The sequence below is a fragment of the Gadus macrocephalus genome, chromosome 1 (assembly GCF_031168955.1).
Source record: "Gadus macrocephalus chromosome 1, ASM3116895v1".
Lineage (NCBI taxonomy): Eukaryota > Metazoa > Chordata > Actinopteri > Gadiformes > Gadidae > Gadus > Gadus macrocephalus.
The window spans coordinates 25891448-25918860 of record NC_082382.1 but is presented as its reverse complement, the minus strand read 5'-3'; the positions used below and the strand labels follow the sequence as shown (position 1 = coordinate 25918860).

Here is a 27413-nt window from a genome sequence, read left to right as displayed (position 1 = left end):
CATGCTATCATTGATTGTGCATTATCCTGCTTTAGTAATCTGGATGACCAAAATCCCTTTGTCCTTTGACATTTAAGAAAAAAGTGCACATTGTAGTACATTTAAAGGGCTCTGTGGCGCAATGGAAAGCGCGTTGGACTTCTAGTCAATCATATAAAAGAAGTTATTCAAAGGTTGTGGGTTCGAGTCCCACCAGAGTCGGTCATTATGGACTTGACTCCGGTAGATCTCGAGGAAGAACTTTAGTCTCCAACAACAAAAAAAGCTACTTTGTGCTGACATATGTTGTGGGTTCGAGTCCCGACATGCTATCATTGATGGTGCATTATCCTGCTTTAGTAATCTGGATGCCTAAAATCCCTTTGTCCTTTGACATTGGAGAAAAAAGAGTTTATTTTTGAATATAAACAGGGCTCTGTGGCGCAATGGATAGTGCGTTGGACTTCTAGTCATTCATGTGAGTTGTGATTCAAAGGTTGTGGGTTCGAGTCCCACCAGAGTCGGCCATTATGGACTTGACTCCGGCAGATCTCGAGGAAGAACTATAGTCTCCAACAACGAAAAAAACTACTTTGTGCTGACATATGTTGTGGGTTCGATTCCCGACATGCTATCATTGATGGTGCATTATCCTGCTTTAGTAATCTGGATGACCCAAATCAAAGAACCAAAGGACCAAAGTCCTTTGACATTCAAGAAAAAAATGCTAATTTAACTAACTTTAATGTTGTTATTCAAAGGTTGTGGGTTCGAGTCCCACCAGAGTCGGTCATTATGGACTTGACTCCGGTAGTTCTCGAGGAAGAACTATAGTCACCAAGTATCCCACAACGAAAAAAACTACTTTGTGCTGACATATGTTGTGGGTTCGAGTCCCGACATGCTATCATTGATTGTGCATTATCCTGCTTTAGTAATCTGGATGACCAAAATCCCTTTGTCCTTTGACATTTAAGAAAAAAGTGCACATTGTAGTACATTTAAAGGCCTCTGTGGCGCAATGGAAAGCGCGTTGGACTTCTAGTCAATCATATAAAAGCAGTTATTCAAAGGTTGTGGGTTCGAGTCCCACCAGAGTCGGTCATTATGGACTTGACTCCGGTAGATCTCGAGGAAGAACTTTAGTCTCCAACAACAAAAAAAGCTACTTTGTGCTGACATATGTTGTGGGTTCGAGTCCCGACATGCTATCATTGATGGTGCATTATCCTGCTTTAGTAATCTGGATGACCAAAATCCCTTTGTCCTTTGACATTTAAGAAAAAAGTGCTAATTTTCTTATCTTTTAAGGGCTCTGTGGCGCAATGGATAGCGCGTTGGACTTCTAGTCAATCATATAAAATATGTTATTCAAAGGTTGTGGGTTCGAGTCCCACCAGAGTCGGTCATTATGGACTTGACTCCGGTAGTTCTCGAGGAAGAACTATAGTCACCAAGTATCCCACAACGGAAAAAACTACTTTGTGCTGACATATGTTGTGGGTTCGAGTTCCGACATGCTATCATTGATGGTGCATTATCCTGCTTTAGTAATCTGGGTAACCAAAATCCCTTTGTTCTTTGACATTGAAGAAAAATTTGTTTAATTTACAATACAAACAGGGCTCTGTGGCGCAATGGATAGCGCGTTGGACTTCTAGTCATTCATGTGAGATGTGATTCAATGGTTGTGGGTTCGAGTCACACCAGAGTCGGTCATTATGGACTCGACTCCGGTAGATCTCGAGGAAGAACTATAGTCACCAAGTATCCCACAACGGAAAAAACTACTTTGTGCTGACATATGTTGTGGGTTCGAGTCCCGACATGCTATCATTGATGGTGCATTATCCTGCTTTAGTAATCTGGATGACCAAAATCCCTTTGTCCTTTGACATTCAAAAAAAAAGTGCTAATTTTTTTTTATTTAATGGGCTCTGTGGCGCAATGGATAGCGCGTTGGACTTCTAGTCAAGCACATAAAAGATGTTATTCAAAGGTTGTGGGTTCGAGTCCCACCAGAGTCGGTCATTATGGACTCGACTCCGGTAGATCTCGAGGAAGAACTATAGTCTCCAACAACGAAAATAACTACTTTGTGCTGACATATGTTGTGGGTTCGAGTCCCGACATGCGATCATTGATGGTGCATTATCCTGCTTTAGTAATCTGGATGCCTAAAATCCCTTTGTCCTTTGACATTGGAGAAAAAATAGTTTATTTTTGATTATTAAGAGGGCTCTGTGGCGCAATGGATAGCGCGTTGGACTTCTAGTCATTCATGTGAGATGTGATTCAAAGGTTGTGGGTTCGAGTCCCACCAGAGTCGGTCATTATGGACTTGACTCCGGCAGATCTCAAGGAAGAACTATAGTCTCCAACAACGAAAAAAACTACTTTGTGCTGACATATGTTGTGGGTTCGATTCCCGACATGCTATCATTGATGGTGCATTATCCTGCTTTAGTAATCTGGATGACCCAAATCAAAGAACCAAAGGACCAAAGTCCTTTGACATTCAAGAAAAAAATGCTAATTTAACTAACTTTAATGTTGTTATTCAAAGGTTGTGGGTTCGAGTCCCACCAGAGTCGGTCATTATGGACTTGACTCCGGTAGTTCTCGAGGAAGAACTATAGTCACCAAGTATCCCACAACGAAAAAAACTACTTTGTGCTGACATATGTTGTGGGTTCGAGTCCCGACATGCTATCATTGATTGTGCATTATCCTGCTTTAGTAATCTGGATGACCAAAATCCCTTTGTCCTTTGACATTTAAGAAAAAAGTGCACATTGTAGTACATTTAAAGGGCTCTGTGGCGCAATGGAAAGCGCGTTGGACTTCTAGTCAATCATATAAAAGAAGTTATTCAAAGGTTGTGGGTTCGAGTCCCACCAGAGTCGGTCATTATGGACTTGACTCCGGTAGATCTCGAGGAAGAACTTTAGTCTCCAACAACAAAAAAAGCTACTTTGTGCTGACATATGTTGTGGGTTCGAGTCCCGACATGCTATCATTGATGGTGCATTATCCTGCTTTAGTAATCTGGATGCCTAAAATCCCTTTGTCCTTTGACATTGGAGAAAAAAGAGTTTATTTTTGAATATAAACAGGGCTCTGTGGCGCAATGGATAGTGCGTTGGACTTCTAGTCATTCATGTGAGTTGTGATTCAAAGGTTGTGGGTTCGAGTCCCACCAGAGTCGGCCATTATGGACTTGACTCCGGCAGATCTCGAGGAAGAACTATAGTCTCCAACAACGAAAAAAACTACTTTGTGCTGACATATGTTGTGGGTTCGATTCCCGACATGCTATCATTGATGGTGCATTATCCTGCTTTAGTAATCTGGATGACCCAAATCAAAGAACCAAAGGACCAAAGTCCTTTGACATTCAAGAAAAAAATGCTAATTTAACTAACTTTAATGTTGTTATTCAAAGGTTGTGGGTTCGAGTCCCACCAGAGTCGGTCATTATGGACTTGACTCCGGTAGTTCTCGAGGAAGAACTATAGTCACCAAGTATCCCACAACGAAAAAAACTACTTTGTGCTGACATATGTTGTGGGTTCGAGTCCCGACATGCTATCATTGATTGTGCATTATCCTGCTTTAGTAATCTGGATGACCAAAATCCCTTTGTCCTTTGACATTTAAGAAAAAAGTGCACATTGTAGTACATTTAAAGGCCTCTGTGGCGCAATGGAAAGCGCGTTGGACTTCTAGTCAATCATATAAAAGCAGTTATTCAAAGGTTGTGGGTTCGAGTCCCACCAGAGTCGGTCATTATGGACTTGACTCCGGTAGATCTCGAGGAAGAACTTTAGTCTCCAACAACAAAAAAAGCTACTTTGTGCTGACATATGTTGTGGGTTCGAGTCCCGACATGCTATCATTGATGGTGCATTATCCTGCTTTAGTAATCTGGATGACCAAAATCCCTTTGTCCTTTGACATTTAAGAAAAAAGTGCTAATTTTTTTATCTTTAAAGGGCTCTGTGGCGCAATGGATAGCGCGTTGGACTTCTAGTCAATCATATAAAATATGTTATTCAAAGGTTGTGGGTTCGAGTCCCACCAGAGTCGGTCATTATGGACTTGACTCCGGTAGTTCTCGAGGAAGAACTATAGTCACCAAGTATCCCACAACGGAAAAAACTACTTTGTGCTGACATATGTTGTGGGTTCGAGTTCCGACATGCTATCATTGATGGTGCATTATCCTGCTTTAGTAATCTGGATAACCAAAATCCCTTTGTTCTTTGACATTGAAGAAAAATTTGTTTAATTTACAATACAAACAGGGCTCTGTGGCGCAATGGATAGCGCGTTGGACTTCTAGTCATTCATGTGAGATGTGATTCAATGGTTGTGGGTTCGAGTCACACCAGAGTCGGTGTTTATGGACTCGACTCCGGTAGATCTCGAGGAAGAACTATAGTCACCAAGTATCCCACAACGGAAAAAACTACTTTGTGCTGACATATGTTGTGGGTTCGAGTCCCGACATGCTATCATTGATGGTGCATTATCCTGCTTTAGTAATCTGGATGACCAAAATCCCTTTGTCCTTTGACATTTAAAAAAAAAGTGCTAATTTTATTTTATTTAAAGGGCTCTGTGGCGCAATGGATAGCGCGTTGGACTTCTAGTCAAGCACATAAAAGATGTTATTCAAAGGTTGTGGGTTCGAGTCCCACCAGAGTCGGTCATTATGGACTCGACTCCGGTAGATCTCGAGGAAGAACTATAGTCTCCAACAACGAAAATAACTACTTTGTGCTGACATATGTTGTGGGTTCGAGTCCCGACATGCGATCATTGATGGTGCATTATCCTGCTTTAGTAATCTGGATGCCTAAAATCCCTTTGTCCTTTGACATTGGAGAAAAAATAGTTTATTTTTGAATATAAAGAGGGCTCTGTGGCGCAATGGATAGTTCGTTGGACTTCTAGTCATTCATGTGAGTTGTGATTCAAAGGTTGTGGGTTCGAGTCCCACCAGAGTCGGCCATTATGGACTTGACTCCGGCAGATCTCGAGGAAGAACTATAGTCTCCAACAACGAAAAAAACTACTTTGTGCTGACATATGTTGTGGGTTCGATTCCCGACATGCTATCGTTGATGGTGCATTATCCTGCTTTAGTAATCTGGATGACCCAAATCAAAGAACCAAAGGACCAAAGTCCTTTGACATTCAAGAAAAAAATGCTAATTTAACTAACTTTAATGTTGTTATTCAAAGGTTGTGGGTTCGAGTCCCACCAGAGTCGGTCATTATGGACTTGACTCCGGTAGTTCTCGAGGAAGAACTATAGTCACCAAGTATCCCACAACGAAAAAAACTACTTTGTGCTGACATATGTTGTGGGTTCGAGTCCCGACATGCTATCATTGATTGTGCATTATCCTGCTTTAGTAATCTGGATGACCAAAATCCCTTTGTCCTTTGACATTTAAGAAAAAAGTGCACATTGTAGTACATTTAAAGGGTTCTGTGGCGCAATGGAAAGCGCGTTGGACTTCTAGTCAATCATATAAAAGCAGTTATTCAAAGGTTGTGGGTTCGAGTCCCACCAGAGTCGGTCATTATGGACTTGACTCCGGTAGATCTCGAGGAAGAACTTTAGTCTCCAACAACAAAAAAAGCTACTTTGTGCTGACATATGTTGTGGGTTCGAGTCCCGACATGCTATCATTGATGGTGCATTATCCTGCTTTAGTAATCTGGATGACCAAAATCCCTTTGTCCTTTGACATTTAAGAAAAAAGTGCTAATTTTTTTATCTTTAAAGGGCTCTGTGGCGCAATGGATAGCGCGTTGGACTTCTAGTCAATCATATAAAATATGTTATTCAAAGGTTGTGGGTTCGAGTCCCACCAGAGTCGGTCATTATGGACTTGACTCCGGTAGTTCTCGAGGAAGAACTATAGTCACCAAGTATCCCACAACGGAAAAAACTACTTTGTGCTGACATATGTTGTGGGTTCGAGTTCCGACATGCTATCATTGATGGTGCATTATCCTGCTTTAGTAATCTGGATAACCAAAATCCCTTTGTTCTTTGACATTGAAGAAAAATTTGTTTAATTTACAATACAAACAGGGCTCTGTGGCGCAATGGATAGCGCGTTGGACTTCTAGTCATTCATGTGAGATGTGATTCAATGGTTGTGGGTTCGAGTCACACCAGAGTCGGTGTTTATGGACTCGACTCCGGTAGATCTCGAGGAAGAACTATAGTCACCAAGTATCCCACAACGGAAAAAACTACTTTGTGCTGACATATGTTGTGGGTTCGAGTCCCGACATGCTATCATTGATGGTGCATTATCCTGCTTTAGTAATCTGGATGACCAAAATCCCTTTGTCCTTTGACATTTAAAAAAAAAGTGCTAATTTTATTTTATTTAAAGGGCTCTGTGGCGCAATGGATAGCGCGTTGGACTTCTAGTCAAGCACATAAAAGATGTTATTCAAAGGTTGTGGGTTCGAGTCCCACCAGAGTCGGTCATTATGGACTCGACTCCGGTAGATCTCGAGGAAGAACTATAGTCTCCAACAACGAAAATAACTACTTTGTGCTGACATATGTTGTGGGTTCGAGTCCCGACATGCGATCATTGATGGTGCATTATCCTGCTTTAGTAATCTGGATGCCTAAAATCCCTTTGTCCTTTGACATTGGAGAAAAAATAGTTTATTTTTGTATATAAAGAGGGCTCTGTGGCGCAATGGATAGCGCGTTGGACTTCTAGTCAATCATATAAAATATGTTATTCAAAGGTTGTGGTTTCGAGTCCCACCAGAGTCGGTCATTATGGACTTGACTCCGGTAGTTCTCGAGGAAGAACTATAGTCACCAAGTATCCCACAACGGAAAAAACTACTTTGTGCTGACATATGTTGTGGGTTCGAGTTCCGACATGCTATCATTGATGGTGCATTATCCTGCTTTAGTAATCTGGATAACCAAAATCCCTTTGTTCTTTGACATTGAAGAAAAATTTGTTTAATTTACAATACAAACAGGGCTCTGTGGCGCAATGGATAGCGCGTTGGACTTCTAGTCATTCATGTGAGATGTGATTCAATGGTTGTGGGTTCGAGTCACACCAGAGTCGGTCATTATGGACTCGACTCCGGTAGATCTCGAGGAAGAACTATAGTCACCAAGTATCCCACAACGGAAAAAACTACTTTGTGCTGACATATGTTGTGGGTTCGAGTCCCGACATGCTATCATTGATGGTGCATTATCCTGCTTTAGTAATCTGGATGACCAAAATCCCTTTGTCCTTTGACATTTAAAAAAAAAGTGCTAATTTTTATTTTATTTAAAGGGCTCTGTGGCGCAATGGATAGCGCGTTGGACTTCTAGTCAAGCACATAAAAGATGTTATTCAAAGGTTGTGGGTTCGAGTCTCACCAGAGTCGGTCATTATGGACTCGACTCCGGTAGATCTCGAGGAAGAACTATAGTCTCCAACAACGAAAATAACTACTTTGTGCTGACATATGTTGTGGGTTCGAGTCCCGACATGCGATCATTGATGGTGCATTATCCTGCTTTAGTAATCTGGATGCCTAAAATCCCTTTGTCCTTTGACATTGGAGAAAAAATAGTTTATTTTTGAATATAAAGAGGGCTTTGTGGCGCAATGGATAGCGCGTTGGACTTCTAGTCATTCATGTGAGATGTGATTCAAAGGTTGTGGGTTCGAGTCCCACCAGAGTCGGTCATTATGGACTTGACTCCGGCAGATCTCGAGGAAGAACTATAGTCTCCAACAACGAAAAAAACTACTTTGTGGTGACATATGTTGTGGGTTCGAGTCCCGACATGTGATCATTGATGGTGCATTATCCTGCTTTTGTAATCTGGATGCCTAAAATCCCTTTGTCCTTTGACATTGGAGAAAAAAGAGTTTATTTTTGAATATAAAGAGGGCTCTGTGGCGCAATGGATAGCGCGTTGGACTTCTAGTCATTCATGTGAGATGTGATTCAAAGGTTGTGGGTTCGAGTCCCACCAGAGTCGGTCATTATGGACTTGACTCCGGCAGATCTCGAGGAAGAACTATAGTCTCCAACGACGAAAAAAACTACTTTGTGCTGACATATGTTGTGGGTTCGATTCCCGACATGCTATCATTGATGGTGCATTATCCTGCTTTAGTAATCTGGATGACCCAAATCAAAGAACCAAAGGACCAAAGTCCTTTGACATTCAAGAAAAAAATGCTAATTTAACTAACTTTAATGTTGTTATTCAAAGGTTGTGGGTTCGAGTCCCACCAGAGTCGGTCATTATGGACTTGACTCCGGTAGTTCTCGAGGAAGAACTATAGTCACCAAGTATCCCACAACGAAAAAAACTACTTTGTGCTGACATATGTTGTGGGTTCGAGTCCCGACATGCTATCATTGATTGTGCATTATCCTGCTTTAGTAATCTGGATGACCAAAATCCCTTTGTCCTTTGACATTTAAGAAAAAAGTGCACATTGTAGTACATTTAAAGGGCTCTGTGGCGCAATGGAAAGCGCGTTGGACTTCTAGTCAATCATATAAAAGAAGTTATTCAAAGGTTGTGGGTTCGAGTCCCACCAGAGTCGGTCATTATGGACTTGACTCCGGTAGATCTCGAGGAAGAACTTTAGTCTCCAACAACAAAAAAAGCTACTTTGTGCTGACATATGTTGTGGGTTCGAGTCCCGACATGCTATCATTGATGGTGCATTATCCTGCTTTAGTAATCTGGATGACCAAAATCCCTTTGTCCTTTGACATTTAAGAAAAAAGTGCTAATTTTTTTATCTTTAAAGGGCTCTGTGGCGCAATGGATAGCGCGTTGGACTTCTAGTCAATCATATAAAATATGTTATTCAAAGGTTGTGGGTTCGAGTCCCACCAGAGTCGGTCATTATGGACTTGACTCCGGTAGTTCTCGAGGAAGAACTATAGTCACCAAGTATCCCACAACGGAAAAAACTACTTTGTGCTGACATATGTTGTGGGTTCGAGTTCCGACATGCTATCATTGATGGTGCATTATCCTGCTTTTGTAATCTGGGTAACCAAAATCCCTTTGTTCTTTGACATTGAAGAAAAATTTGTTTAATTTACAATACAAACAGGGCTCTGTGGCGCAATGGATAGCGCGTTGGACTTCTAGTCATTCATGTGAGATGTGATTCAATGGTTGTGGGTTCGAGTCACACCAGAGTCGGTCATTATGGACTCGACTCCGGTAGATCTCGAGGAAGAACTATAGTCACCAAGTATCCCACAACGGAAAAAACTACTTTGTGCTGACATATGTTGTGGGTTCGAGTCCCGACATGCTATCATTGATGGTGCATTATCCTGCTTTAGTAATCTGGATGACCAAAATCCCTTTGTCCTTTGACATTCAAAAAAAAAGTGCTAATTTTTTTTTATTTAAAGGGCTCTGTGGCGCAATGGATAGCGCGTTGGACTTCTAGTCAAGCACATAAAAGATGTTATTCAAAGGTTGTGGGTTCGAGTCCCACCAGAGTCGGTCATTATGGACTCGACTCCGGTAGATCTCGAGGAAGAACTATAGTCTCCAACAACGAAAATAACTACTTTGTGCTGACATATGTTGTGGGTTCGAGTCCCGACATGCGATCATTGATGGTGCATTATCCTGCTTTAGTAATCTGGATGCCTAAAATCCCTTTGTCCTTTGACATTGGAGAAAAAATAGTTTATTTTTGATTATTAAGAGGGCTCTGTGGCGCAATGGATAGCGCGTTGGACTTCTAGTCATTCATGTGAGATGTGATTCAAAGGTTGTGGGTTCGAGTCCCACCAGAGTCGGTCATTATGGACTTGACTCCGGCAGATCTCAAGGAAGAACTATAGTCTCCAACAACGAAAAAAACTACTTTGTGCTGACATATGTTGTGGGTTCGATTCCCGACATGCTATCATTGATGGTGCATTATCCTGCTTTAGTAATCTGGATGACCCAAATCAAAGAACCAAAGGACCAAAGTCCTTTGACATTCAAGAAAAAAATGCTAATTTAACTAACTTTAATGTTGTTATTCAAAGGTTGTGGGTTCGAGTCCCACCAGAGTCGGTCATTATGGACTTGACTCCGGTAGTTCTCGAGGAAGAACTATAGTCACCAAGTATCCCACAACGAAAAAAACTACTTTGTGCTGACATATGTTGTGGGTTCGAGTCCCGACATGCTATCATTGATTGTGCATTATCCTGCTTTAGTAATCTGGATGACCAAAATCCCTTTGTCCTTTGACATTTAAGAAAAAAGTGCACATTGTAGTACATTTAAAGGGCTCTGTGGCGCAATGGAAAGCGCGTTGGACTTCTAGTCAATCATATAAAAGAAGTTATTCAAAGGTTGTGGGTTCGAGTCCCACCAGAGTCGGTCATTATGGACTTGACTCCGGTAGATCTCGAGGAAGAACTTTAGTCTCCAACAACAAAAAAAGCTACTTTGTGCTGACATATGTTGTGGGTTCGAGTCCCGACATGCTATCATTGATGGTGCATTATCCTGCTTTAGTATTCTGGATGACCAAAATCCCTTTGTCCTTTGACATTTAAGAAAAAAGTGCTAATTTTTTATCTTTAAAGGGCTCTGTGGCGCAATGGATAGCGCGTTGGACTTCTAGTCAATCATATAAAATATGTTATTCAAAGGTTGTGGGTTCGAGTCCCACCAGAGTCGGTCATTATGGACTTGACTCCGGTAGTTCTCGAGGAAGAACTATAGTCACCAAGTATCCCACAACGGAAAAAACTACTTTGTGCTGACATATGTTGTGGGTTCGAGTTCCGACATGCTATCATTGATGGTGCATTATCCTGCTTTAGTAATCTGGGTAACCAAAATCCCTTTGTTCTTTGACATTGAAGAAAAATTTGTTTAATTTACAATACAAACAGGGCTCTGTGGCGCAATGGATAGCGCGTTGGACTTCTAGTCATTCATGTGAGATGTGATTCAATGGTTGTGGGTTCGAGTCACACCAGAGTCGGTCATTATGGACTCGACTCCGGTAGATCTCGAGGAAGAACTATAGTCACCAAGTATCCCACAACGGAAAAAACTACTTTGTGCTGACATATGTTGTGGGTTCGAGTCCCGACATGCTATCATTGATGGTGCATTATCCTGCTTTAGTAATCTGGATGACCAAAATCCCTTTGTCCTTTGACATTTAAGAAAAAAGTGCACATTGTAGTACATTTAAAGGCCTCTGTGGCGCAATGGAAAGCGCGTTGGACTTCTAGTCAATCATATAAAAGCAGTTATTCAAAGGTTGTGGGTTCGAGTCCCACCAGAGTCGGTCATTATGGACTTGACTCCGGTAGATCTCGAGGAAGAGCTTTAGTCTCCAACAACAAAAAAAGCTACTTTGTGCTGACATATGTTGTGGGTTCGAGTCCCGACATGCTATCATTGATGGTGCATTATCCTGCTTTAGTAATCTGGATGACCAAAATCCCTTTGTCCTTTGACATTTAAGAAAAAAGTGCTAATTTTTTTATCTTTAAAGGGCTCTGTGGCGCAATGGATAGCGCGTTGGACTTCTAGTCAATCATATAAAATATGTTATTCAAAGGTTGTGGGTTCGAGTCCCACCAGAGTCGGTCATTATGGACTTGACTCCGGTAGTTCTCGAGGAAGAACTATAGTCACCAAGTATCCCACAACGGAAAAAACTACTTTGTGCTGACATATGTTGTGGGTTCGAGTTCCGACATGCTATCATTGATGGTGCATTATCCTGCTTTAGTAATCTGGATAACCAAAATCCCTTTGTTCTTTGACATTGAAGAAAAATTTGTTTAATTTACAATACAAACAGGGCTCTGTGGCGCAATGGATAGCGCGTTGGACTTCTAGTCATTCATGTGAGATGTGATTCAATGGTTGTGGGTTCGAGTCACACCAGAGTCGGTGTTTATGGACTCGACTCCGGTAGATCTCGAGGAAGAACTATAGTCACCAAGTATCCCACAACGGAAAAAACTACTTTGTGCTGACATATGTTGTGGGTTCGAGTCCCGACATGCTATCATTGATGGTGCATTATCCTGCTTTAGTAATCTGGATGACCAAAATCCCTTTGTCCTTTGACATTTAAAAAAAAAGTGCTAATTTTATTTTATTTAAAGGGCTCTGTGGCGCAATGGATAGCGCGTTGGACTTCTAGTCAAGCACATAAAAGATGTTATTCAAAGGTTGTGGGTTCGAGTCCCACCAGAGTCGGTCATTATGGACTCGACTCCGGTAGATCTCGAGGAAGAACTATAGTCTCCAACAACGAAAATAACTACTTTGTGCTGACATATGTTGTGGGTTCGAGTCCCGACATGCGATCATTGATGGTGCATTATCCTGCTTTAGTAATCTGGATGCCTAAAATCCCTTTGTCCTTTGACATTGGAGAAAAAATAGTTTATTTTTGTATATAAAGAGGGCTCTGTGGCGCAATGGATAGCGCGTTGGACTTCTAGTCAATCATATAAAATATGTTATTCAAAGGTTGTGGGTTCGAGTCCCACCAGAGTCGGTCATTATGGACTTGACTCCGGTAGTTCTCGAGGAAGAACTATAGTCACCAAGTATCCCACAACGGAAAAAACTACTTTGTGCTGACATATGTTGTGGGTTCGAGTTCCGACATGCTATCATTGATGGTGCATTATCCTGCTTTAGTAATCTGGATAACCAAAATCCCTTTGTTCTTTGACATTGAAGAAAAATTTGTTTAATTTACAATACAAACAGGGCTCTGTGGCGCAATGGATAGCGCGTTGGACTTCTAGTCATTCATGTGAGATGTGATTCAATGGTTGTGGGTTCGAGTCACACCAGAGTCGGTCATTATGGACTCGACTCCGGTAGATCTCGAGGAAGAACTATAGTCACCAAGTATCCCACAACGGAAAAAACTACTTTGTGCTGACATATGTTGTGGGTTCGAGTCCCGACATGCTATCATTGATGGTGCATTATCCTGCTTTAGTAATCTGGATGACCAAAATCCCTTTGTCCTTTGACATTTAAAAAAAAAGTGCTAATTTTTATTTTATTTAAAGGGCTCTGTGGCGCAATGGATAGCGCGTTGGACTTCTAGTCAAGCACATAAAAGATGTTATTCAAAGGTTGTGGGTTCGAGTCTCACCAGAGTCGGTCATTATGGACTCGACTCCGGTAGATCTCGAGGAAGAACTATAGTCTCCAACAACGAAAATAACTACTTTGTGCTGACATATGTTGTGGGTTCGAGTCCCGACATGCGATCATTGATGGTGCATTATCCTGCTTTAGTAATCTGGATGCCTAAAATCCCTTTGTCCTTTGACATTGGAGAAAAAATAGTTTATTTTTGAATATAAAGAGGGCTTTGTGGCGCAATGGATAGCGCGTTGGACTTCTAGTCATTCATGTGAGATGTGATTCAAAGGTTGTGGGTTCGAGTCCCACCAGAGTCGGTCATTATGGACTTGACTCCGGCAGATCTCGAGGAAGAACTATAGTCTCCAACAACGAAAAAAACTACTTTGTGGTGACATATGTTGTGGGTTCGAGTCCCGACATGTGATCATTGATGGTGCATTATCCTGCTTTTGTAATCTGGATGCCTAAAATCCCTTTGTCCTTTGACATTGGAGAAAAAAGAGTTTATTTTTGAATATAAAGAGGGCTCTGTGGCGCAATGGATAGCGCGTTGGACTTCTAGTCATTCATGTGAGATGTGATTCAAAGGTTGTGGGTTCGAGTCCCACCAGAGTCGGTCATTATGGACTTGACTCCGGCAGATCTCGAGGAAGAACTATAGTCTCCAACGACGAAAAAAACTACTTTGTGCTGACATATGTTGTGGGTTCGATTCCCGACATGCTATCATTGATGGTGCATTATCCTGCTTTAGTAATCTGGATGACCCAAATCAAAGAACCAAAGGACCAAAGTCCTTTGACATTCAAGAAAAAAATGCTAATTTAACTAACTTTAATGTTGTTATTCAAAGGTTGTGGGTTCGAGTCCCACCAGAGTCGGTCATTATGGACTTGACTCCGGTAGTTCTCGAGGAAGAACTATAGTCACCAAGTATCCCACAACGAAAAAAACTACTTTGTGCTGACATATGTTGTGGGTTCGAGTCCCGACATGCTATCATTGATTGTGCATTATCCTGCTTTAGTAATCTGGATGACCAAAATCCCTTTGTCCTTTGACATTTAAGAAAAAAGTGCACATTGTAGTACATTTAAAGGGCTCTGTGGCGCAATGGAAAGCGCGTTGGACTTCTAGTCAATCATATAAAAGAAGTTATTCAAAGGTTGTGGGTTCGAGTCCCACCAGAGTCGGTCATTATGGACTTGACTCCGGTAGATCTCGAGGAAGAACTTTAGTCTCCAACAACAAAAAAAGCTACTTTGTGCTGACATATGTTGTGGGTTCGAGTCCCGACATGCTATCATTGATGGTGCATTATCCTGCTTTAGTAATCTGGATGACCAAAATCCCTTTGTCCTTTGACATTTAAGAAAAAAGTGCTAATTTTTTTATCTTTAAAGGGCTCTGTGGCGCAATGGATAGCGCGTTGGACTTCTAGTCAATCATATAAAATATGTTATTCAAAGGTTGTGGGTTCGAGTCCCACCAGAGTCGGTCATTATGGACTTGACTCCGGTAGTTCTCGAGGAAGAACTATAGTCACCAAGTATCCCACAACGGAAAAAACTACTTTGTGCTGACATATGTTGTGGGTTCGAGTTCCGACATGCTATCATTGATGGTGCATTATCCTGCTTTTGTAATCTGGGTAACCAAAATCCCTTTGTTCTTTGACATTGAAGAAAAATTTGTTTAATTTACAATACAAACAGGGCTCTGTGGCGCAATGGATAGCGCGTTGGACTTCTAGTCATTCATGTGAGATGTGATTCAATGGTTGTGGGTTCGAGTCACACCAGAGTCGGTCATTATGGACTCGACTCCGGTAGATCTCGAGGAAGAACTATAGTCACCAAGTATCCCACAACGGAAAAAACTACTTTGTGCTGACATATGTTGTGGGTTCGAGTCCCGACATGCTATCATTGATGGTGCATTATCCTGCTTTAGTAATCTGGATGACCAAAATCCCTTTGTCCTTTGACATTCAAAAAAAAAGTGCTAATTTTTTTTTATTTAAAGGGCTCTGTGGCGCAATGGATAGCGCGTTGGACTTCTAGTCAAGCACATAAAAGATGTTATTCAAAGGTTGTGGGTTCGAGTCCCACCAGAGTCGGTCATTATGGACTCGACTCCGGTAGATCTCGAGGAAGAACTATAGTCTCCAACAACGAAAATAACTACTTTGTGCTGACATATGTTGTGGGTTCGAGTCCCGACATGCGATCATTGATGGTGCATTATCCTGCTTTAGTAATCTGGATGCCTAAAATCCCTTTGTCCTTTGACATTGGAGAAAAAATAGTTTATTTTTGATTATTAAGAGGGCTCTGTGGCGCAATGGATAGCGCGTTGGACTTCTAGTCATTCATGTGAGATGTGATTCAAAGGTTGTGGGTTCGAGTCCCACCAGAGTCGGTCATTATGGACTTGACTCCGGCAGATCTCAAGGAAGAACTATAGTCTCCAACAACGAAAAAAACTACTTTGTGCTGACATATGTTGTGGGTTCGATTCCCGACATGCTATCATTGATGGTGCATTATCCTGCTTTAGTAATCTGGATGACCCAAATCAAAGAACCAAAGGACCAAAGTCCTTTGACATTCAAGAAAAAAATGCTAATTTAACTAACTTTAATGTTGTTATTCAAAGGTTGTGGGTTCGAGTCCCACCAGAGTCGGTCATTATGGACTTGACTCCGGTAGTTCTCGAGGAAGAACTATAGTCACCAAGTATCCCACAACGAAAAAAACTACTTTGTGCTGACATATGTTGTGGGTTCGAGTCCCGACATGCTATCATTGATTGTGCATTATCCTGCTTTAGTAATCTGGATGACCAAAATCCCTTTGTCCTTTGACATTTAAGAAAAAAGTGCACATTGTAGTACATTTAAAGGGCTCTGTGGCGCAATGGAAAGCGCGTTGGACTTCTAGTCAATCATATAAAAGAAGTTATTCAAAGGTTGTGGGTTCGAGTCCCACCAGAGTCGGTCATTATGGACTTGACTCCGGTAGATCTCGAGGAAGAACTTTAGTCTCCAACAACAAAAAAAGCTACTTTGTGCTGACATATGTTGTGGGTTCGAGTCCCGACATGCTATCATTGATGGTGCATTATCCTGCTTTAGTATTCTGGATGACCAAAATCCCTTTGTCCTTTGACATTTAAGAAAAAAGTGCTAATTTTTTATCTTTAAAGGGCTCTGTGGCGCAATGGATAGCGCGTTGGACTTCTAGTCAATCATATAAAATATGTTATTCAAAGGTTGTGGGTTCGAGTCCCACCAGAGTCGGTCATTATGGACTTGACTCCGGTAGTTCTCGAGGAAGAACTATAGTCACCAAGTATCCCACAACGGAAAAAACTACTTTGTGCTGACATATGTTGTGGGTTCGAGTTCCGACATGCTATCATTGATGGTGCATTATCCTGCTTTAGTAATCTGGGTAACCAAAATCCCTTTGTTCTTTGACATTGAAGAAAAATTTGTTTAATTTACAATACAAACAGGGCTCTGTGGCGCAATGGATAGCGCGTTGGACTTCTAGTCATTCATGTGAGATGTGATTCAATGGTTGTGGGTTCGAGTCACACCAGAGTCGGTCATTATGGACTCGACTCCGGTAGATCTCGAGGAAGAACTATAGTCACCAAGTATCCCACAACGGAAAAAACTACTTTGTGCTGACATATGTTGTGGGTTCGAGTCCCGACATGCTATCATTGATGGTGCATTATCCTGCTTTAGTAATCTGGATGACCAAAATCCCTTTGTCCTTTGACATTCAAAAAAAAAGTGCTAATTTTTTTTTATTTAAAGGGCTCTGTGGCGCAATGGATAGCGCGTTGGACTTCTAGTCAAGCACATAAAAGATGTTATTCAAAGGTTGTGGGTTCGAGTCCCACCAGAGTCGGTCATTATGGACTCGACTCCGGTAGATCTCGAGGAAGAACTATAGTCTCCAACAACGAAAATAACTACTTTGTGCTGACATATGTTGTGGGTTCGAGTCCCGACATGCGATCATTGATGGTGCATTATCCTGCTTTAGTAATCTGGATGCCTAAAATCCCTTTGTCCTTTGACATTGGAGAAAAAATAGTTTATTTTTGATTATAAAGAGGGCTCTGTGGCGCAATGGATAGCGCGTTGGACTTCTAGTCATTCATGTGAGATGTGATTCAAAGGTTGTGGGTTCGAGTCCCACCAGAGTCGGTCATTATGGACTTGACTCCGGCAGATCTCAAGGAAGAACTATAGTCTCCAACAACGAAAAAAACTACTTTGTGCTGACATATGTTGTGGGTTCGATTCCCGACATGCTATCATTGATGGTGCATTATCCTGCTTTAATAATCTGGATGACCCAAATCAAAGAACCAAAGGACCAAAGTCCTTTGACATTCAAGAAAAAAATGCTAATTTAACTAACTTTAATGTTGTTATTCAAAGGTTGTGGGTTCGAGTCCCACCAGAGTCGGTCATTATGGACTTGACTCCGGTAGTTCTCGAGGAAGAACTATAGTCACCAAGTATCCCACAACGAAAAAAACTACTTTGTGCTGACATATGTTGTGGGTTCGAGTCCCGACATGCTATCATTGATTGTGCATTATCCTGCTTTAGTAATCTGGATGACCAAAATCCCTTTGTCCTTTGACATTTAAGAAAAAAGTGCACATTTTATTACATTTAAAGGGCTCTGTGGCGCAATGGAAAGCGCGTTGGACTTCTAGTCAATCATATAAAAGAAGTTATTCAAAGGTTGTGGGTTCGAGTCCCACCAGAGTCGGTCATTATGGACTTGACTCCGGTAGATCTCGAGGAAGAACTTTAGTCTCCAACAACAAAAAAAGCTACTTTGTGCTGACATATGTTGTGGGTTCGAGTCCCGACATGCTATCATTGATGGTGCATTATCCTGCTTTAGTAATCTGGATGACCAAAATCCCTTTGTCCTTTGACATTTAAGAAAAAAGTGCTATTTTTTTTAACTTTAAAGGGCTCTGTGGCGCAATGGATAGCGCGTTGGACTTCTAGTCAATCATATAAAACATGTTATTCAAAGGTTGTGGGTTCGAGTCCCACCAGAGTCGGTCATTATGGACTTGACTCCGGTAGTTCTCGAGGAAGAACTATAGTCACCAAGTATCCCACAACGGAAAAAACTACTTTGTGCTGACATATGTTGTGGGTTCGAGTTCCGACATGCTATCATTGATGGTGCATTATCCTGCTTTAGTACTCTGGATGCCCAAAATCCCTTTGTTCTTTGACATTGAATAAAAAAAAAAAGTTTCTTTTAATTTACAAACAGGGCTCTGTGGTGCAATGGATAGTGTGATGGACTTCTAGTCATTGATGTGCGATGTGTTTCAAAGGTAGTGGGTTCGAGTCCCAGCAGAGTCGGTCATTATGGACTTGACACCGGTAGTTCTCGAGGAAGAACTATAGTCTCCAACAACGAAAAAAACTACTTTGTGCTGACATATGTTGTGGGTTCGAGTCCCGACATGCTATCATTGATGGTGCATTATCCTGCTTTAGTACTCTGGATGCCTAAAATCCTTTCATTGTAAGTTATCCTTGTTTAGTCCTCTGGATATTAAGGTAGGATACATTCGTAGCTCATGACACTAATTGCAATATGCCCAATTACTTACTCCCATACTCCCTTCTCGTCATCCATCCAAGGTTGTGGGTACAATTCCCACCATAGTTGATGTTTATGGACATTATATGATTTTCAATAAGTGCTTTCGATTTGGAGGTTGAATCAATGTATATTGTCCGTACAACTCAATGAACAAATGTATAAAGCCTTATCTAATTCTGTTTGCCTTAAATCTATTCGTCCTTTGACATTGAAAAAACTACTTGCTGCTAACCTATGTTGTGGGTTTGAGTACCAACAGGCTATCATTGATAGAGAATTATCCTTCTCTGGTACTCTGGATGCCTAAAATCCTTTTCTACTTTAACACTAAAGAAACTACGGCTCCTTTTAGTGTGATTACAGGGCTCTGTGATGTAATCGATAGCATTTTCCTGAATTATCCTTCCTTAGTACTCTGGATATCAAGGTAAGATATATTCATAGTTCATGACACTAAATGCAATATGCCCAATTATATACTCCCATACTCCCATCTCGTCATCCATGGTTGAACGTTGTGGGTACATGTCCCGCTCTAGTTGCTGTTGATGGACATTTTTTGATTCTCAATATATGCTGTCGATTTAGAGTTTGAATCAATGTATAGTGCTCATGAAACTCAACATAAAAAAATATATATTTCAAGTAGGGCCCGACCGATATAGATTTTTGAGTGCCGATGCCGATGCCGATTATTTTCAGAGAAAAATTACGATTACGATTTAATCGGCCGATTAAAAACAAAACAAAAAAAAGCATATAAAACGTATTTTTTGACACCTTAAATATACTTTAAACACTTTTGACGAATATGTGAATTGAATGCAGAACCTTTGAGTGTTTTCGAATACATTTACAGTCAAAAATGAGTGCAATGTAAAATGTAAAATAAATAACTAACTCCCAATGTGCTGCGCTCATGAGCAGTGACTAACACGTGCGTGCTGAGCAGTATGGTCTCACCGTTAGAGTCTACAGTATAACAAATTAACATGGCCTGGGACCTAAAGAAAAACAGGCACAACATGCTCAAACAACGCATCTTGTGTACATTGGTGAGGTGAGCGCGCAGCTGCCTGAGCGAGCGTGCTTTCATGTTGTACGGTAAAATTCAATCTCCTCTTTTTTACTCCAGCTAAAGTTGTTAGTTAGCAAGGCGAGTAGGAGCGCAACCTGCAGGATACTAAGCGCAATAACATTTCTAAAAAAAAAATAAAATAAAAAATCGGTTGTAATCGGCTTCTTTTTGGCAGATGTGGATTATTTTCAAAAAGGCTATAATCGGCCAATTAAATCGGCAGGCCGATGAATCGGTCGGGCCCTAATTTCAAGCCATACCAAGATTTACCAATAAATGATTATACCTCTAAAAGCATTTGCCTTAAATCCCTTTGTCCTTTGACATTGAATAAATTACAGCTCCTTTTGGTACACTTTTAGGGCTCGGTAGCGCAATGGATAGCATGTTGGACTTCTCGTCGAGTATGCTACAACTACCTTCTATCGAGGTAGGATAATTCATATAATATCTTTATTATATTCTCCCATACAAGAGTCCACCAATAGGTGCTCATAAAACACAGTAAAGACATACACTGCCACATCAATACATAGTTATACGACTTAAATGAGTTGCCTAAAATGTTCTTTATGTTTAAGTTGTCTTCATGGAGTTAGTTCAACTTGAATCCTCTAGATCTTGATGTTGATTCTATCTTGTGTCCTTCAATATTAATTAACATTCTGCTTTGAAGACTTCAACCAAAACTAGAGAGCTTTAACTATAACCACAAAGACCCTCTTCTACATTCAATGATGCCATGAGTTTGAGTCCCAACAGTCTTTCATGGACACTCGTACTCTAGATATCGAGTTAGGACACAGTTATAGTTCATGACACTAAATACAACACACAAAATAACATACTAATATACAAGACTCCAGCAATAAGTTTATAAACTACCTAAAAGGACGACTCTGGTGGGACTCGAACCCACAGCCTTTGAATCACAACTCAAATGGATGACTAGAAGTCCAATGCGCTATCCATTGCGCCACAGAGCCACATTTCTGCTACTAATAGCTCCCTGCATCTGACGGCTAGGGTTAGGCTGGCAGAGTAAACAGGCCCTCCACACGGAGAGGGGACGGTTTTAGCAGCGCTATTGTTGGACGTAGGCGGGAGCAGTTCTGTCTTTGTTCCGTGTGTCCAGGGGTCCAGAGACACTGTGAGATGGCTGTCCCTCTGACCTGACCTCTCTCTTTGAAACAGCAATGCCCAAGAGAGGTCAAATGATCCAAGACATGGCAATTTTTGTTTAGATTGCAGGCAGGGTGGGTCACACAGAGTTGTCCCTTTAGGTATTTAGTCCCCCCCCTCTCCACCAATGGTTTGAACAGGAAATTAGGTGAGATAAATTATATCAACATGCGAAAGCCAATGGAAACGTTGTTTGCTTTTCAAGTAGATGTGCTTAAGCAAACTCTGTCGACTACTTTACGGTGTGGTCGGTAACAAGGCCCGAGGAGATGGTGATAGTTCGCACGTTCTTTACGAACTCCCGCTTGGCTCAATGACTAGAACGTGTCACCTTGCAGTAATGTGTGACATTAGACGCTCTCTTTGTCTGCACGGATGAGCCGTGCTAAGCAGTCCATTAGCGCTCGCGGCGGCGTAAACACAGTTATCTAGGTGTCAAGTTGTTTTCTATCAAGCCCTACCCTAAGCACATTGGACTGCTTTAACCTTAGCTCTGATGTAGGGCTTGTTCATCCCAACAGCGCGATTACCGCTGCTATTTTGAGCATTGAGATGTTAGCTATTATGTTGGTAGCAAGGGTTTGTTTTTAATTTCTTTATAATTAATTTGGAAATGATTTGTCATTATGGAGAGACGTTATTGTGTTTCAAACCGCCAGCGCCATTTCTCATGTAAGACGTTGCAAACAGTTTTCATTGGCCTAGCTTACGGTATATTTACGTTGACATAGAACTTGTACAGTATTTCAACCCTCTTGAGTATTCTCAAGACGATATCAGCAACAAGAGAAATCCCACTCTGATACGCAAGCCTTGTTTCTTATTCAAGGCCCGATTCTGCATGAGAGAGTCATCAGCACTTTATGGTCTCTGAGGAAAGTATTCAGCAAGGGGGGCCCAGAGAAAGTTAGCCCTGAAGGCGGTTCTTACACCCCAACACTACAGCAGCTCCTGCCCCCCCCCTCCTCCTCGCCCCAGGGGGAAGCCACTTGGTCCAGTGGCACACAAAGGCCAAGTCCAATAAAGTTAGAACAGGCATTGATAGAAGTTAGGGAGGAGAAAGCTGGGGAGCGAGCAAGAAGGGGAAAGCAGCAGGGTCTGCAGTGCCGGGGGGGGTCTGCAGCGCCGGGGGGGGGACGGTTTACGGCTCCATGTTAATTGAGGTGATTTGGAAGAGAATCCCGAATCCCCAGAGGCTGAAAGAGACAGGGGAGGGCTGCAGGCCGGAGGAAGGAGGCCGCCTTGTAAAGCAGATGCTCACATAAGCCAGAGGACGTCTCCACAAGGACACAGCCCAGGAAGAGGCGGGGGACGTGTTGCTGAGGTCTAGACATTTCCTGTCACATTTTCCCAATAAAATGTCCGGCCTTTGCGGCCGACATTGAAGGCAGAAGGGTGATAAAATAAACATAAGGACTTGATTTGTCGTCTGAGGGGTTATCAGCAGGGCCACGTCGTTCAGCGAGATGTTACAAAGGCCCATTATCAACATGTATGGAGATCTCTTAGAAAGCAGAATTCTAACTCTGAGATGTACTTGAACTAAGGTGGACATTGTACTACAAGGACATAGGCCAAGTCAGCAGCTCCTGTCTGTTCCCTCCTGTGTTATTCTAACGCTCCCTTGATCCCCGACCGCTGACGGCCGTTTCTTCATTCAGACGTGAATCTTTATCTGTAGGTTTCGCTCGGTGAGGTGCCTGTTGGAAGCTGATCCCTAAGACAAAGCCCTGTTTACACTAATGGCCCATCGGCCTTTCGCCACAGAAACAACCAGCAGTGGGGGGACGTCAATAGAATTTAACATTTTGACATTTTTCCACATGCTCTCAAAACCAATATTGACCCAGCTCCCCTGCATGGCTGCCTTTAGTCCAGGACCTTGGCAAACAAATCAAGCCATTGCCGTCGGATCCACAGGCAGCCAGTCAAGGGGAGCAGGCAACAATAGCCTGCCCAGGATGGGGCTCTCCCGCTGGGCCGGCAGAGTGGCCACTGTCCCTGGTCTCAAGCTGGTCTTCAGAAGCGTGCTGTATGAAACTGCCCGCTTTAATGATTCCATCTAAGAGGGCCGATTGTGTCTGCGTCTCGGACCCTGCTGGTGAGTGAGGCGGACGAGAGCAGGGCCCGGTGGGGGCCGCGGGCCGGCGGAGCCCCCATAGCGGCTGGCGACTTCTCTAAAGCAACATTACAATCAATTAGAAGCTAATGAGCGGGGAGCCGGACTTGTAACCTGTTGCAGGCGGGCTGGTTGTTCAGAGAGCGCTCAGCTGGAGCAGACATCAATAACCTCAGAAATAACTCCGCACTGGAGGCAGGAAGCCAGCGGGACGCTGGCTCTCTCTCTTTACAAACACACACACACACACGCACACACACACAAACACACACGTCTGTCTCTGCTACCCAGGCCGTCTCCAGCGCCTGCCTCACCTGACCCGACGGCTGCATGGCTGGGCCCGTGACCGGGAGGGGAAGAGGGAAGGGGAGAGCAGAGGAGATAAGGGAGGACCAGAGGAGATGTCTCCTCACTAGGTGATCCACCGTACACACTGTAGACAGTGGACGGTTTCCCGGGTGGCTGGGGCCTGCGGGCGCTGCTATGCGTGGCCGTGTTGGTGGGAGGGCGACGTCAGCCAATGGACGCCTTGAGTGCGTGGGAAGCTGAAGCAAACTTTGCTGTAGCACTTTTACGGCGCAGTCAAAGCAAGGCCCGGGGAGATTGGGGATCGTTCCTCTCTTTATTGGCGAACTCCTACTGCTCAATGGGTCGAATGTGTCACCCTGCAGTAACGTGTGAGCTAAGACGCGTTCATTTTCCACACGGAGAGGCCTTGCTTAGCATTCCATTAGCCGGGTCAGTGCTAACCCTAGCCCTAAAGGAAGGGGTCCAACGCGTTAGTATGTCGTCCATACTTCCTTTGTCAGCTTCCGTGTTCTGTGATTGGAGCCCGAATCCTTCAACATTGTCAGAATGAGACAACTGACCTGACTTGGCTGACCAGGAGAGGGGGAGGGAAGGGGAAAGGAGAGGAGATAAGGGAGTGACAGACGAGTGTTTCCTCACCAGATGAGGCCTTATGCACACTGTCGGCTGGTGAACAGTTTCCTGAACTGTGGGAGACGAGATGCTGTGTGGTGGTGGGAGGGGGAGGCGAGGTGTCTCCCAGTGAGAGCTATCACAGCCAGCTCGGATCTTCATGAGAACCATTGACATAAACATTAACATAGCGTGGACACTGCTATCAGCCAGGTAACCACCAGTTAACCACCAGTTAACCACCAGTTAACCGCCAGTTAACCACCAGTTAACCACCAGTTAACCACCATGTGTGTGTGTGTGTGTGTGTGTGCGTGTGTGTTTGTGTGTGCATGTGTGCGTGTGTGCCCTGCACGTGTGTGTGTGTGTGTGTGCGTGTGTCTTTGTGTGTGTGGGGGGCAGGATTGGGGGCAGCTCATATAAGAGAAGGTGAAGCAGCAGGAGGCACAGCTCCAGGGCAGCCTGCAGGCAGACGGGAGAGGGGAGGGAAAGCTCTCCCCCACCTCCACCCTCTCCCCCTCCTCCACCTCCTATCTCTCCCCCACCTCCACCCTCTCCCCCTCCTCTCTCTCCCCCAGCTCCACCCTCTCCCCCACCTCCACCCTCTCCCCCTCCTCCACCTCCTCTCTCTCCCCCAGCTCCTCTCTCTCCCCCACCTCCACCCCCTCCTCCAGTTCCTCTTTCTCCCCCAGCACCTCCACCCTCTCCCCCTCCCCCAGCTCCACCCCCTCCCCCACCCTCACCCCCTCCCCCAGCTCCACCCCCTCCCCCACCTTCTCCCCCTCCTCCAGCTCCACCCCCTCCCCCACCTCCTCTCTCTCCCCCAGCTCCCCAATCTCCCCCATAATGAATGACTTCCCCCAGCGAGGGGGAGACAGGGAGAGCTGACTCACCCATCTCCGTGGGATGATATTAAAGGCCCTCACGTCTTTGAATCACTCTGGAATCCTCTGCTCCTCCTGACAACAACGCATACAAAGAGACACGCAGGCACACACACACACACACACACACACACACACACACACACACACACACACACACACACACACACACACACACACACACACACACACACCGCACGCACACATACAAACACACACGCAAACACACACGCAAACACACACGCAAACACATGGCAACCCAGCACATGTTTTCATCCGCCGACTGAGAAACGGAGTGGTGCATTGTGGGAAGCGTCCCGGGCCACGGGCAGATGAGGGTCGTATATCAGATGCTGCTAGGACCCCTCCGGCCGTCGCCAGCACTTTAATCAACAGGACTCAGCGTGAGGGCCCCTCCTCTCCCCATCCTCTCTCCTCCTCTCTCCCCCTCCTCCGGCCCCCCCTCTCTCCCCCTCCTCTCTCCCCCTCCTCCCACCCCCTCCTCTCTCTCCTCCTCTCTCCCCCTCCTCCTGCCCCCCCTCTCTCCCCCTCCTCTCTCCCCCTCCTCTCCCCCTCTTCTCACCCCCTCCTCTCTCCCCCTCCTCTCCCCCCTCTCCCCCGTTCCCCCCCCTGCCCCGGCCCGTTCTCCTCAGCAACCCCAGAGCTGCTGTCAGTATTTTGTTAATATTGTGGTGAACCAGCAGCCAGCAGACACTGAAGCGCCCCCCATGACAGCCCTGACCCCTGGGGGCCGGAACCAAGCACCTCCTCTGGGGGCTGGAGCCCAGTATCTCCTCTAGGGGCTGGAGCACAGCGCCTCCTCTGGGGGCCGGAGCCCAGCACCTCCACTGGGGGCTGGAGCCCAGCACCTCCTCTGGGGCTGGAGCCCAGCACCTCCTCTAGGGGCTGGAGCCCAGCACCTCCTCTGGGGGCTGGAGCCCAGCGCCTCCTCTGGGGCTGGAGCCCAGCACCTCCTCTGGGGGCTGGAGCCCAACACCTCCTCTCCTCTGGGGGCTGGAGCCCAGCGCCTCCTCTGGGGGCCGGAGCCCAGCACCTCCACTGGGGGCTGGAGCCCAGCACCTCCTCTGGGGCTGGAGCCCAGCACCTCCTCTAGGGGCTGGAGCCCAGCACCTCCTCTAGGGGCTGGAGCCCAGCACCTCCTCTAGGGGCTGGAGCCCAGCACCTCCTCTGGGGGCTGGAGCCCAGCACCTCCTCTAGGGGCTGGAGCCCAGCACCTCCTCTGGGGGCTGGAGCCCAGCGCCTCCTCTGGCGGCTGGAGCCCAACACCTCCTCTCCTCTGGGGGCTGGAGCCCAGCACCTCCTCTAGGGGCTGGAGCCCAACACCTCCTCTGGGAGCTGGAGCCCAGCACCTCCTCTCCTCTGGGGGCTGGAGCCCAGCGCCTCCTCTCCTCTGGGGGCTGGAGCCCAGCGCCTCCTCTCCTCTGGGAGCTGGAGCCCAGCGCCTCCTCTCCTCTGGGGGCTGGAGCCCAGCGCCTCCTCTCCTCTGGGGGCTGGAGCCCAGCGCCTCCTCTCCTCTGGGGGCTGGAGCCCAGCGCCTCCTCTCCTCTGGGGGCTGGAGCCCAGCGCCTCCTCTCCTCTGGGGGCTGGAGCCCAGCGCCTCCTCAGGGTAATATAGCGGCACAGCGGGCCCCGGAGGAGGGGGGGCAGGAACAGAATTGTCAGGAAGTTCTTCGGGAGCGAAGCCTGGAGTTTCCCAGGCTATGGTGGAGGGGGGGGGGGTTCTCTCCCAGCATGCAGTGCTCTGTGCAGTTTGATTAAAAAGGGGGTGAAGAAGAATTGGTTCAGTATACATGCTCTTTTGTTGGCCCTCAGCGTCCGCCTGGTAGATCTTTAGACCCGGGGGCCACTGCCGTTTCAGGGTTCATACCAGAGGGAGAGGAGGAGAACCAGGCTCTCTCCACGGGACGGACCGGGGTCGACAGGTTCCTTCACAACGTAAGGTCGGAGGTCTGGGGCGACATGGTGGCCACCCCCAGAGACGTGTTGACCATCCAGGCAGCAGCTCCAGCCCTGCTGGATGACGACCTGGGTCATATGCTCCCTGGCACCCCTCTGTCCTTAAGCCCCTCTCCTGTCTCTTCTGAGTATCAGTAGTGGAACCACTGGGAGTTCAGTGCTGTTCGACAGGTTGGACCATCAATGAAAGACCTTGCAGTGCATCACGGGACTGCTGAGCCTGTTCACCCTGTGACTCAGAGGTGTTGGTTGGTTGTTTCTCCCACTCTTTCAGATTTGTGTTTCTGGAAAGACGTCCCCCTGTTTTGCTTTATGGTCCATGGGCCATAACAATGACTCAATCACTACTGTGAAAACAACTGTTTAAATCAACCTTAAATCAACCAAGAACCATTGATCACAGTGATTAACA

At 44.9% G+C, this 27413-nt stretch overlaps 41 non-coding genes across 41 annotated transcripts; 40 read left to right on the top strand and 1 right to left on the bottom strand.

The window, feature by feature from the left end:
- Positions 1-107: 107 nt before the first annotated feature.
- On the top strand, positions 108-201 carry trnar-ucu (transfer RNA arginine (anticodon UCU)). The gene is made up of 2 exons: positions 108-144; positions 166-201. It is a non-coding gene; the product is annotated as a tRNA-Arg (tRNA).
- A 210-nt stretch (positions 202-411) lies between these two features.
- Positions 412-503, top strand: trnar-ucu (transfer RNA arginine (anticodon UCU)). The gene is given in 2 exon segments: positions 412-448; positions 468-503. It is a non-coding gene; the product is annotated as a tRNA-Arg (tRNA).
- A 482-nt stretch (positions 504-985) lies between these two features.
- Positions 986-1080, top strand: trnar-ucu (transfer RNA arginine (anticodon UCU)). The gene is made up of 2 exons: positions 986-1023; positions 1045-1080. It is a non-coding gene; the product is annotated as a tRNA-Arg (tRNA).
- Positions 1081-1290: 210 nt separating this feature from the next.
- On the top strand, positions 1291-1384 carry trnar-ucu (transfer RNA arginine (anticodon UCU)). The gene is made up of 2 exons: positions 1291-1327; positions 1349-1384. It is a non-coding gene; the product is annotated as a tRNA-Arg (tRNA).
- Positions 1385-1912: 528 nt separating this feature from the next.
- Positions 1913-2006, top strand: trnar-ucu (transfer RNA arginine (anticodon UCU)). The gene is made up of 2 exons: positions 1913-1949; positions 1971-2006. It is a non-coding gene; the product is annotated as a tRNA-Arg (tRNA).
- A 210-nt stretch (positions 2007-2216) lies between these two features.
- On the top strand, positions 2217-2308 carry trnar-ucu (transfer RNA arginine (anticodon UCU)). The gene is given in 2 exon segments: positions 2217-2253; positions 2273-2308. It is a non-coding gene; the product is annotated as a tRNA-Arg (tRNA).
- A 483-nt stretch (positions 2309-2791) lies between these two features.
- trnar-ucu (transfer RNA arginine (anticodon UCU)) lies at positions 2792-2885 on the top strand. The gene is made up of 2 exons: positions 2792-2828; positions 2850-2885. It is a non-coding gene; the product is annotated as a tRNA-Arg (tRNA).
- Positions 2886-3095: 210 nt separating this feature from the next.
- On the top strand, positions 3096-3187 carry trnar-ucu (transfer RNA arginine (anticodon UCU)). Its single transcript is given in 2 exon segments — positions 3096-3132; positions 3152-3187. It is a non-coding gene; the product is annotated as a tRNA-Arg (tRNA).
- Positions 3188-3669: 482 nt separating this feature from the next.
- On the top strand, positions 3670-3764 carry trnar-ucu (transfer RNA arginine (anticodon UCU)). Its single transcript has 2 exons — positions 3670-3707; positions 3729-3764. It is a non-coding gene; the product is annotated as a tRNA-Arg (tRNA).
- A 210-nt stretch (positions 3765-3974) lies between these two features.
- On the top strand, positions 3975-4068 carry trnar-ucu (transfer RNA arginine (anticodon UCU)). The gene is made up of 2 exons: positions 3975-4011; positions 4033-4068. It is a non-coding gene; the product is annotated as a tRNA-Arg (tRNA).
- Positions 4069-4596: 528 nt separating this feature from the next.
- trnar-ucu (transfer RNA arginine (anticodon UCU)) lies at positions 4597-4690 on the top strand. Its single transcript has 2 exons — positions 4597-4633; positions 4655-4690. It is a non-coding gene; the product is annotated as a tRNA-Arg (tRNA).
- A 785-nt stretch (positions 4691-5475) lies between these two features.
- Positions 5476-5569, top strand: trnar-ucu (transfer RNA arginine (anticodon UCU)). The gene is made up of 2 exons: positions 5476-5512; positions 5534-5569. It is a non-coding gene; the product is annotated as a tRNA-Arg (tRNA).
- Positions 5570-5779: 210 nt separating this feature from the next.
- On the top strand, positions 5780-5873 carry trnar-ucu (transfer RNA arginine (anticodon UCU)). The gene is made up of 2 exons: positions 5780-5816; positions 5838-5873. It is a non-coding gene; the product is annotated as a tRNA-Arg (tRNA).
- Positions 5874-6401: 528 nt separating this feature from the next.
- Positions 6402-6495, top strand: trnar-ucu (transfer RNA arginine (anticodon UCU)). Its single transcript has 2 exons — positions 6402-6438; positions 6460-6495. It is a non-coding gene; the product is annotated as a tRNA-Arg (tRNA).
- Positions 6496-7328: 833 nt separating this feature from the next.
- trnar-ucu (transfer RNA arginine (anticodon UCU)) lies at positions 7329-7422 on the top strand. Its single transcript has 2 exons — positions 7329-7365; positions 7387-7422. It is a non-coding gene; the product is annotated as a tRNA-Arg (tRNA).
- A 210-nt stretch (positions 7423-7632) lies between these two features.
- trnar-ucu (transfer RNA arginine (anticodon UCU)) lies at positions 7633-7724 on the top strand. The gene is given in 2 exon segments: positions 7633-7669; positions 7689-7724. It is a non-coding gene; the product is annotated as a tRNA-Arg (tRNA).
- A 210-nt stretch (positions 7725-7934) lies between these two features.
- On the top strand, positions 7935-8026 carry trnar-ucu (transfer RNA arginine (anticodon UCU)). The gene is given in 2 exon segments: positions 7935-7971; positions 7991-8026. It is a non-coding gene; the product is annotated as a tRNA-Arg (tRNA).
- Positions 8027-8509: 483 nt separating this feature from the next.
- On the top strand, positions 8510-8603 carry trnar-ucu (transfer RNA arginine (anticodon UCU)). Its single transcript has 2 exons — positions 8510-8546; positions 8568-8603. It is a non-coding gene; the product is annotated as a tRNA-Arg (tRNA).
- Positions 8604-8813: 210 nt separating this feature from the next.
- trnar-ucu (transfer RNA arginine (anticodon UCU)) lies at positions 8814-8907 on the top strand. The gene is made up of 2 exons: positions 8814-8850; positions 8872-8907. It is a non-coding gene; the product is annotated as a tRNA-Arg (tRNA).
- A 528-nt stretch (positions 8908-9435) lies between these two features.
- trnar-ucu (transfer RNA arginine (anticodon UCU)) lies at positions 9436-9529 on the top strand. The gene is made up of 2 exons: positions 9436-9472; positions 9494-9529. It is a non-coding gene; the product is annotated as a tRNA-Arg (tRNA).
- Positions 9530-9739: 210 nt separating this feature from the next.
- On the top strand, positions 9740-9831 carry trnar-ucu (transfer RNA arginine (anticodon UCU)). The gene is given in 2 exon segments: positions 9740-9776; positions 9796-9831. It is a non-coding gene; the product is annotated as a tRNA-Arg (tRNA).
- Positions 9832-10314: 483 nt separating this feature from the next.
- Positions 10315-10408, top strand: trnar-ucu (transfer RNA arginine (anticodon UCU)). The gene is made up of 2 exons: positions 10315-10351; positions 10373-10408. It is a non-coding gene; the product is annotated as a tRNA-Arg (tRNA).
- A 209-nt stretch (positions 10409-10617) lies between these two features.
- Positions 10618-10711, top strand: trnar-ucu (transfer RNA arginine (anticodon UCU)). Its single transcript has 2 exons — positions 10618-10654; positions 10676-10711. It is a non-coding gene; the product is annotated as a tRNA-Arg (tRNA).
- Positions 10712-11238: 527 nt separating this feature from the next.
- On the top strand, positions 11239-11333 carry trnar-ucu (transfer RNA arginine (anticodon UCU)). Its single transcript has 2 exons — positions 11239-11276; positions 11298-11333. It is a non-coding gene; the product is annotated as a tRNA-Arg (tRNA).
- A 210-nt stretch (positions 11334-11543) lies between these two features.
- Positions 11544-11637, top strand: trnar-ucu (transfer RNA arginine (anticodon UCU)). Its single transcript has 2 exons — positions 11544-11580; positions 11602-11637. It is a non-coding gene; the product is annotated as a tRNA-Arg (tRNA).
- Positions 11638-12165: 528 nt separating this feature from the next.
- trnar-ucu (transfer RNA arginine (anticodon UCU)) lies at positions 12166-12259 on the top strand. The gene is made up of 2 exons: positions 12166-12202; positions 12224-12259. It is a non-coding gene; the product is annotated as a tRNA-Arg (tRNA).
- Positions 12260-12469: 210 nt separating this feature from the next.
- On the top strand, positions 12470-12563 carry trnar-ucu (transfer RNA arginine (anticodon UCU)). Its single transcript has 2 exons — positions 12470-12506; positions 12528-12563. It is a non-coding gene; the product is annotated as a tRNA-Arg (tRNA).
- Positions 12564-13092: 529 nt separating this feature from the next.
- On the top strand, positions 13093-13186 carry trnar-ucu (transfer RNA arginine (anticodon UCU)). Its single transcript has 2 exons — positions 13093-13129; positions 13151-13186. It is a non-coding gene; the product is annotated as a tRNA-Arg (tRNA).
- Positions 13187-13396: 210 nt separating this feature from the next.
- On the top strand, positions 13397-13488 carry trnar-ucu (transfer RNA arginine (anticodon UCU)). The gene is given in 2 exon segments: positions 13397-13433; positions 13453-13488. It is a non-coding gene; the product is annotated as a tRNA-Arg (tRNA).
- Positions 13489-13698: 210 nt separating this feature from the next.
- Positions 13699-13790, top strand: trnar-ucu (transfer RNA arginine (anticodon UCU)). The gene is given in 2 exon segments: positions 13699-13735; positions 13755-13790. It is a non-coding gene; the product is annotated as a tRNA-Arg (tRNA).
- Positions 13791-14273: 483 nt separating this feature from the next.
- Positions 14274-14367, top strand: trnar-ucu (transfer RNA arginine (anticodon UCU)). Its single transcript has 2 exons — positions 14274-14310; positions 14332-14367. It is a non-coding gene; the product is annotated as a tRNA-Arg (tRNA).
- Positions 14368-14577: 210 nt separating this feature from the next.
- Positions 14578-14671, top strand: trnar-ucu (transfer RNA arginine (anticodon UCU)). Its single transcript has 2 exons — positions 14578-14614; positions 14636-14671. It is a non-coding gene; the product is annotated as a tRNA-Arg (tRNA).
- A 528-nt stretch (positions 14672-15199) lies between these two features.
- Positions 15200-15293, top strand: trnar-ucu (transfer RNA arginine (anticodon UCU)). Its single transcript has 2 exons — positions 15200-15236; positions 15258-15293. It is a non-coding gene; the product is annotated as a tRNA-Arg (tRNA).
- Positions 15294-15503: 210 nt separating this feature from the next.
- On the top strand, positions 15504-15595 carry trnar-ucu (transfer RNA arginine (anticodon UCU)). The gene is given in 2 exon segments: positions 15504-15540; positions 15560-15595. It is a non-coding gene; the product is annotated as a tRNA-Arg (tRNA).
- A 483-nt stretch (positions 15596-16078) lies between these two features.
- Positions 16079-16172, top strand: trnar-ucu (transfer RNA arginine (anticodon UCU)). The gene is made up of 2 exons: positions 16079-16115; positions 16137-16172. It is a non-coding gene; the product is annotated as a tRNA-Arg (tRNA).
- A 209-nt stretch (positions 16173-16381) lies between these two features.
- On the top strand, positions 16382-16475 carry trnar-ucu (transfer RNA arginine (anticodon UCU)). The gene is made up of 2 exons: positions 16382-16418; positions 16440-16475. It is a non-coding gene; the product is annotated as a tRNA-Arg (tRNA).
- Positions 16476-17003: 528 nt separating this feature from the next.
- Positions 17004-17097, top strand: trnar-ucu (transfer RNA arginine (anticodon UCU)). The gene is made up of 2 exons: positions 17004-17040; positions 17062-17097. It is a non-coding gene; the product is annotated as a tRNA-Arg (tRNA).
- Positions 17098-17307: 210 nt separating this feature from the next.
- trnar-ucu (transfer RNA arginine (anticodon UCU)) lies at positions 17308-17399 on the top strand. Its single transcript is given in 2 exon segments — positions 17308-17344; positions 17364-17399. It is a non-coding gene; the product is annotated as a tRNA-Arg (tRNA).
- Positions 17400-17882: 483 nt separating this feature from the next.
- Positions 17883-17976, top strand: trnar-ucu (transfer RNA arginine (anticodon UCU)). The gene is made up of 2 exons: positions 17883-17919; positions 17941-17976. It is a non-coding gene; the product is annotated as a tRNA-Arg (tRNA).
- A 210-nt stretch (positions 17977-18186) lies between these two features.
- On the top strand, positions 18187-18280 carry trnar-ucu (transfer RNA arginine (anticodon UCU)). Its single transcript has 2 exons — positions 18187-18223; positions 18245-18280. It is a non-coding gene; the product is annotated as a tRNA-Arg (tRNA).
- Positions 18281-20812: 2532 nt separating this feature from the next.
- trnar-ucu (transfer RNA arginine (anticodon UCU)) lies at positions 20813-20904 on the bottom strand. The gene is given in 2 exon segments: positions 20813-20848; positions 20868-20904. It is a non-coding gene; the product is annotated as a tRNA-Arg (tRNA).
- Between the last annotated feature and the right edge of the window lie 6509 nt (positions 20905-27413).